General features: G+C 33.0%; 1 long non-coding RNA gene across 3 annotated transcripts in view; it reads left to right on the forward strand.

The window, feature by feature from the left end:
* LOC117109418 overlaps window positions 1-3,726 on the forward strand; it is an 18,089-nt gene extending 14,363 nt beyond the window's left edge. For all 3 annotated transcript variants that reach the window (XR_004445522.1, XR_004445521.1, XR_004445523.1), the window contains 2 exons: window positions 1,807-1,998; window positions 2,618-3,726. This is a non-coding gene — a long non-coding RNA (uncharacterized LOC117109418). The remainder of the gene's footprint in view (window positions 1-1,806; window positions 1,999-2,617) is intronic.
* Window positions 3,727-8,545: the final 4,819 nt, after the last annotated feature.

The following is an 8,545-nucleotide window of genomic DNA, read 5'->3' on the forward strand; positions in this document are numbered from 1 at the left end:
ATATACATATACACAATATATACCAAATATTCGTTTCCTGATAAATCCAACTGGGGGCACCTTTGTCTTTTTCATACAGTTGATAAAGAACGTTTTCTCTGATATGTTATGCCTGTTATGGTATTTACATCATTGTTTATTTAGCACTGTTTCTGTCATTATTTAATTAGTAATACCACAATGCTACGCAGCAACACTGATTCTATATGTTACTTCATTATAATACAGGTATGACTTCTAGAGTATTCTTAGGCTATAGAGTGTCCTGGTTGGGTTGTATCTGCGATAAACAATGGGGCCCCTAATAGTAAATATGTATGGCACTCACCTTAACAACAAGAATTCACATTTGAATTCCCACCGCGGCGCCAGGGGCACATTTTCAAACAGAAGGAACTTTTTTTTATTTGATAGGCTATTCTCGATACGATACTCACATCACTTTTCATTTATTCGAGCTCTGTTTTCACCATTATTTAATTATATAGACAGAGTGCTACACACAAAAATTATATATATATATATATATATATAAATAAAAAGCGAGGTTCAACAGTAGCTTTGATTAAACATTTTATTACTACTTAGTTTCGTACCACACACATGGTGTGACACTCTTCAGATAAAATTGCCTAATGACTAAAAAACATAGAAATACAATTGATTGAGATAAGCTGAGCATGCGCAGAAAGCCAGAGCGGTAATACAAAGGGTTCAATTAGTTCGGTCAGATTAAGGATTAATAAACAATGAAAGGGATTAAAGTGATAAACATAAGTTAAGTAGCAACATAACATGGGAAAGAGGTTTACATGCTAGGAGGGGGTTAAAATAAATTAAGTTACAAAATTTCTTAGAAGAAATTTGTTAGCATGCCTGCATGCTGAAACGAGTTCATTACGTTTATTTAGTGTAGCTATTTCTGGTTTGCAAATTATAAAATATTTTCCCCATATGAATACCCAATGTCTGGCCACTGCCTCAAAGAATGTGTTATCTACCAGGCAACGGTTACAACATGGTGCATGATAGTCCTTGATATCGAAAACATGGGTAACGGTCCTTGATTAACAGCTAGGTGCTGTAGATATGATATTGACAAAAATAGCAATAATTTGGCGGCCATCTTGAAATCCAATATGGCGCCATCTGACATAATTTCTGGTGATTGCATCACACTCCCTGATATTGAAAACATGGGTAATGATCTTCAGTTGGAGTGATACGTGCTGTAAATATGAATACATAGGCTAAAATTAATTATTTTGGCGGCCATGTTAAATTTCAAGATGGCGACCATTTTGAAATTTAATATGGTGGTCTTCTGACATAATTTCTGATGGCTGCATGGTAGTCCCTGATATAGAAAACATGGGCAACGGTCTTTGATTGATAGTGCTAGGTACTGTAGATGTGAATATTGACAAAAATATCATTAATTTGGCGGCCATCTTGAAATCCAATATGGCGGCGCCATCTGACATAATTTCTGATGATTACATGACACTCCCTGATATTGAAAACATGGGTAATGATCTTCAATTGGCAATGACATGTGCTGTAGATATGAATATATTGGCTAAAATAAAATATTTTGGCGGCCATATTGGATTTCAAGATGGTGGCCATTAGGAGGCGTTATTTTTTGGGGTCTATTATTTTTTTATGATCTTTAGGTGTTATAGTATCATTGTGGGAAGTTTCATGCTTTCTTCCAGAAGTGCACGATTCTGCCTGAAATTCAACCTTAGCCGCTCTACTACATGTAGAGTGCATTGTTTACTAATTTAAGAACTTTATTTTCAGGTTGCACTAGACCAATTTTTGTCTCAAGTGACTATTGTGCAACTCAAAAAGAAGCCCAAATACGAACAGGCTGGTGTGTGCTGCAATGACCAGCATGTTCACTAACACAAAACTAGCAACCAGGGCAGCGATTGAAACAAGAACAAAAGGATAGGCCCGTTTTAGACCAAAATAAAATATCTGCAATAGTTGGTAAGTTAATTTTCTATTTATTGTGTTGAGATTGCAATAATCCATTTGTTTTCATTTAAGATGACAGAAAAAAATGTACCAAAATGTACCACATGACAGAAAAACATACGCTGCAAGTGTATTACATTGACCGTTGATTTTATGAATGATCTAATAATCAATTAGTAAATATACAAGTAATATGCTAATCAATTGTAAACAAACTTTGGCAATTGACCTGTGGCCATTACAGCCTTTATTCATACCTCGTTGCTCCACGATTCAATTGCAGTCGGTAAATTAATGTTTCATATCAACTCATTAAACATCAAAACAATGTCAGTAACAATGAATCCTACCACATTAGACGCCATAAAAATGATGAGTCTAGCAGGCCACTGTTATTGCAGCATTATTGCCTGATATTTGCCATTACACATCACTGCTAAAATTAATGTGTCGTCATGGTAACATTTGTAACGTTAAACAACAGATTTATTAATTAAAATTCACAATTTAATCTTATGTGTTCTACTCTGATATTTAATTTTAAAAACCAAGTGCAAGTCTCATTTTGTCAAGATACCTTGCATTTTCCAAAGTTTTGTGACGCTGTTTTGGCTTTTAAATATAATTTCAGAGTTTGTCTGCGTTGAACATCCAGGCATTCAGCCAGTAGCTGTAAAAGCTAAGATGGCTCAGAAATGTAAAGACACAAGACGCTCCATGTCAAAATGAACGGAAATGGAAACAACATGTTTAGCAGGCACTTAATGTGTAGTAATTTTATAGTAAATATAGTATAGTATTTTGTAGTAAATTGTATATTTTATTAATAATATTAGTTAATGTTAACCTAGATATGTGTTATTATTTTAAATATCTATATTTTTTTCTTTCATTTAAATGTTAATTTCATATTCTACAACAAAATAACTTGTCTATGACAAAATGAAAACATGCTTTACCATTATTAAATGTTCTCAATTTAAGGCAACTAACAGGCCGTTCACAATTATCAACATTTTCAAGTACAAGTGTACAAACATTACTCTTTTTCGGTACCCACTCCCATCTGAAAATGTACATAAAAATTATTGATTTTGCAAAAGCATTTTCAATTTTTTTGTGAAGTCAATTAAAATACTGTATTGGTTGCTTAAAAATGTCTATTATATCCATGGTTACATTGTGTCTGGTTATGAAAAATCTATTATTTTACATATTTCATGCTATTTTCAATTAACAATTTTATGCAAAAAAAGGACAAATGTGTCTACCCCCTAGCGAACTGTTTGTACACTTGTGAAAATATTGATACTGTTATCCTAAATACTGTACAATAAACTTATTTTAAACTTATTGCTACCTTTACTTAATATATACTCTATATATAATCTTATAAATACAGTATAAATATTTTTTAGTGGGCACTTAATGCAAAATCCAAAAACAGTAATAATACCTCACACTAAATGCAATACCTGATCATGATATATCTGTAAGTAAATTTAAGTAAATGTTTATTTTATCAATTTTAATATTTCGTTTGTGTAGTACATTGACCAAAGTTTCGAGCAAAGCAATAATATTCATGTGAAACAGCTATACCTTTGACTAATGTATTTTTGTGCTTTAAAAATGTTTTTATACATCCATTATTCTTCTAACATATGCAATAATCTTATGGTACGGCACATATGTGTAAGTAAAAGTTAATATAATAAATATTTATTTTATCAATTTTAAGACTTAATATCTTATTTTTCTTGTACCTTGCAGGATGAAGGTGGGCACTTTGAGATTGTGCATGTTGTTTGATGTTTTTACTGTGTGGTGACGCTGAATCTCTGTAGAACAAACAGTTGTGTGTAAACTTCACGAATAACACATAGTCAACTGTGTGTTAACACCATGTTTGCTGTATGTTAACAAGGTGTGAGCAAGGCGTTTTTACAGTGTTTCACACTGTAAAAACGCTGTGTTTATTGTGTGGTAACACTATGTTTACTCCATGGGGATAGTGTATTTAATGTGTGGATGCACTATGGGGACAGTGTGTTAACTGTATTTCACATTGTGAAAACCTCACCAATTTCACATAGTCAACAGAGTGAACAAGCTGTTGACACACTGTGTATATTGTGTGGTAATACTATGTAAATACTGTGTTTACTGTGTGGGGACAATGTGTTTACGGTGTTTCACACTGTGAAAACCTCACCAATTTCATATAGTCAACAGAGTGAACACACTGTTGACACACTGTGTATATTGTGTGGTAACACTATGGAAACACTGTGTTTACTGTGTGGAGACAATGTGCTTATTGTACGGCTACACTATGGGGACAGTGTGTTTACTGTGTGGAAAGAGTGTGTTTAATGTGTGGTGACACTATATTTATGATTGGTGACACTATGGAAACACTGTGTTTACTGTGTGGGAACAATGTGTTTATTGTGGGGTGACACTGTGTTTACTGTGTGGGGACAGTATGTTTATTGTGTGGCCACACTATGGGAACAGTGTGTTTACTGTGTGGGAGCAATGTGTTTATTATGTGGATATACTATAGAAACAGTGTGTTTGTGTGTGGTGTCACTATGATTACTCTGTGTTTATTGTGTGATCACTGTGTGTACACACTGTGTTCCACACAGTTCACAGTGTGAAAACCTCACCAATTTCATATGGTCATTGAGGTATTCACATTGTGTACACATTGTATACACACAGTTCACACACTGTGAACACACAATGCACACACTGTGGTGCAGTATGTGTACACTATGTGAACACAGAGTTTTTCACACTGTGTTCACTGTGTGGTATTTTCCAAAGGGGTTGGGTAACATGTATAACATTTATTGGTTCAAATAATGAAGCGGATAGTGTTCGAAGCGGTACATTATGTATGACTCGGATTGCACGATTTTGAAGTTTCTGTATTTTAGCAATAGTATCTTTAGTGCATGAACCCCAAACAGAAATGCAATAATTATCAATATGAGGTAAAATTAAAGTATTATGGTATAAATTAGAAGTGCAGTGCTTTTATCAATAAATTTAGTTGCTCGAGAAAGTGCCAAAGTTTTGTAAGCAATGGAACAGGATAAATTACGTGAATGTGATTTCCATGTTAGGTTGTTGTCAACAGTGATCCCGTGGTGTTTGTGGATATTGACCTGTAGGAAGGTGTTATCAATAGAAACACTGATGTGTTTATCGCGGGTACGTTGAGAAGTACCTATGAGCATAGTCACATATTTACCAGTGTTAATAATTAGTTTATTTGAATGGAGCCATTGAGTTATTGCGTTACGGTCTTGTGACAATTCAGTATTTATTGATATTAATATTGGAATCCGAGATATGAAGAATAGCGTAGTCGGCGTACATTTCAGTGATAGAATAGTGATACATATACGCAGACCGTCTAATGGAGATCTTCCGATCAGATGCACGTAACAGTGCATACGAACATGGTCTAATCAGCAACAATTGAAAGTTATTTTATCATTTGTATATGAGCTATTAACAATTTAATTGTCTCTCGATTGTTTGGGAATACAGTTGTGGTACTGAGAAGATGAATATAATTTTAAGTTACCGTCGATTGTGGTAAATAAATAAGCCTACATATTCAATTTGCGAATCGGACCAGTAATAATCCCATGGCCTTACTTTACGAAAAGGACCTGTCTCAAAAATGGTCGAATGCGTTCCATTCATATAAGATCTATTTCTATTATTTAAAAAAAATCAAGGCAAATAAATTTTACGGATTTAACTGGCTATCATACCTGTGCGGATGTAGGGTGCGGACGGTGCGTTCTCTCCCACCCCCTAAATTGTATTAAGAAAAATAACTGTTGTATTATTATCGTTGATATGAATTACCGGTAAAACGTTTAAGGTATGAGAGTGCAAATTCCGGGCACCTAGAGGTACATACTCTCAAAATGTTCACACCTCAGCCCCAGCCATAGTGGAACTGTGGACCTCTCACGCACCCCCTACCGCCAAATCCTGCATCCGCCCCAGTATAGGTAAAATATTTAGAAAATAATTGTTTTACCTTATACCAATTATTTCGTATTTCAGTAAGGATAGACAATTTGTAACATCGGTTTCCTTTATCAACCACTCAAGTAAGTTAATAAAGCAATCTTGAAGTAATATGAAAATGACCTATCGGCAACAATAAAATGAATCAACAAGAGCATCAGTATTATGCTGTAAATTTAATTAGGTATAATATTATCTGATTGATTCTCCTGTTGATTTATATATAGGCATATATTTATATAGAAAAGTGTCTCTGTGAGTGGAGCAAAGAAGGTTGTATTGCTTATCCGTCCAAGGTGCAGAGTCGTAAAAATTGATAAATAAAATAACAACGTCATCATCACAAAATAAACAATGAAGTTCAGATTTAATAAAAACGCAAAGGGATCCACTGCAGTTACATGTATAATGTTCGAGCTGAAAACGTTAATCATTGATCAAAATAGTTGTAATTACAAAGCACCCCACTGTATAGACTCAATGATGAGGCGGAGGACCGAAGTGAATTCTTAATTTATCTTTAAGGACCACATGCAAAATGTGAAAATTTCAAGTTTTTCAAGTGTGTTTGTTGTATAAATACTTTCTGCACTACTTTTATACCGCTATATGCTCAGTTTATTGTTACTTTTTACAGACGACTTTTTTTTCAAAAGGGCTTTAAACTACAAAGGCGCATCTGTCCACGACGATTGACCCGCATAGCAGTCCGCCCCTGTTGGCCTAACTTTACAGAAGGGTTCTGTCTAACCATGGACCTATTAATAAGTCTAACAAATGGTCGGCTATGTTCCTTTCAGATAAAATGAACATGATACATCTTCATATTTATTTCTATTATTATTCAATAACGTAATAAAGTCAAATAAATTTTACTTACCTAACTAGCTATTATAGGTAAATACAACTTAGAGGATAACTGTTTTACGACGAGACATGGGGCATAAAGCCAAAAGACGCGTTGGAATGCATCCAAAATATGACAATATCGAAGAAAATAAAGGCAAATCGCAAATTAAATGAACTTTTCGAGTTTTGAAATTGATAAACTCAATGTATTAAGTGATTTTCAAAACCACTTGCATTTTTTAACAGGCCGCATCATCATTAAACAGCGAAATGTTTAAAACAATTTCCCAAACATTGTTTTTTTAAATATTTATTAATGATACATAAAAAGCGTAAACTGTACAATGATTTGGGAATTGACAAAACATTTCTAACATGCAATAATCGTAAGATAATAAGAATATTACAATTGATCAGGATTTTGTGTTTCTTTCAGGTCATTCCATTCATAAAGAAGAAGTCAAATACTCATCTTTGTGCTATTTTCCCTATGATTCAACACACACTGATAAGGCATTTGGCGTCAGTTTGGCATATTGTTCCATATTTTCTCGAGGAATTAGAGTTTCTCCTTGAATTCTCTAGGATATTTAAGAAAGATGTCTTATATAAATGAAAATCGTATAAATAAAGATATTCGGCAATTGTCGTTATTTTATATTTTGTATTTCAGTACATGTAAAATATTCGAGAGCATATTTATTTATTTATTGAACATATTTATACAGGATAACATATCTGGAAGGTGTAATAGCCTGTTACAATGGTCCTGTTTTGTGATACAAAATTATAAATATAGAAATCAAAAAGTTGTATATAATTAAAATTGAAAATAGACTTAATTTCAAATTATTATAAATAAAAATCTTAATCTAAAAGATAAAATCACAAGGTAAGGTAATAAAATAAAAGATATAAGCTATTTTCCAAAAATTAAAATACTAAAAATTAAGTACAGTAGTAAATGTTAAAAGATGAGTCAAATAGTGATGAAGTTTAAGGCCTATCATAAAATTCATAAAACTAAATGCAAGTATTTTAAGCGGTATTTTAATTTAGATTGTATTAATTATATTTTTATTGTTTGGAGTTAGGTGGTCTACACTCCATCTGTAAAAGTACTTCCTTGGCCCCCATCTCTTTGTAATTCCTGGACTCACCACTGTATTTGGAAAATGTAGTGTGAACATAAACTTTAATTGCATTCCTTAGACGCTTTCAGTTTCATATAATTCATAATATTTATTTTATACTGAAAAATCCTATTTGTTGTCTCTTGTGAGCAATTAAATGGTAATATATAAATACCCTTCCTTTTGTCGCTACCTCTTCTGCTCACCTAATTCTTGATCTAACAATAATACCGTCTATAATGTTTCGGTCTATCTCGTCTAGCTCCTGTTTACCCTTATCTAAATCTGACATATTAATTTCACTTGGCTCTTCTGAAACATTAATGTCTAATTTGGTTATTTTAGTATTCAATGCTTTTATTCTACTTCTTCTATTTCCATACACTAGGGTAGTTATCGCTATCTTCCAATCTCTGGAATCTCTCAATTTATTAACGATATATTATATATCTAATATAGTAAATAGGATTGTTTATTTATTTACTTATTTAAAACCACATTTTGAGTGGGCGACC

This window comes from Anneissia japonica, unplaced genomic scaffold, assembly GCF_011630105.1.
Source record: "Anneissia japonica isolate Jap-2015-1 unplaced genomic scaffold, ASM1163010v1 scaffold26_len2425191_cov177, whole genome shotgun sequence".
Lineage (NCBI taxonomy): Eukaryota > Metazoa > Echinodermata > Crinoidea > Comatulida > Comatulidae > Anneissia > Anneissia japonica.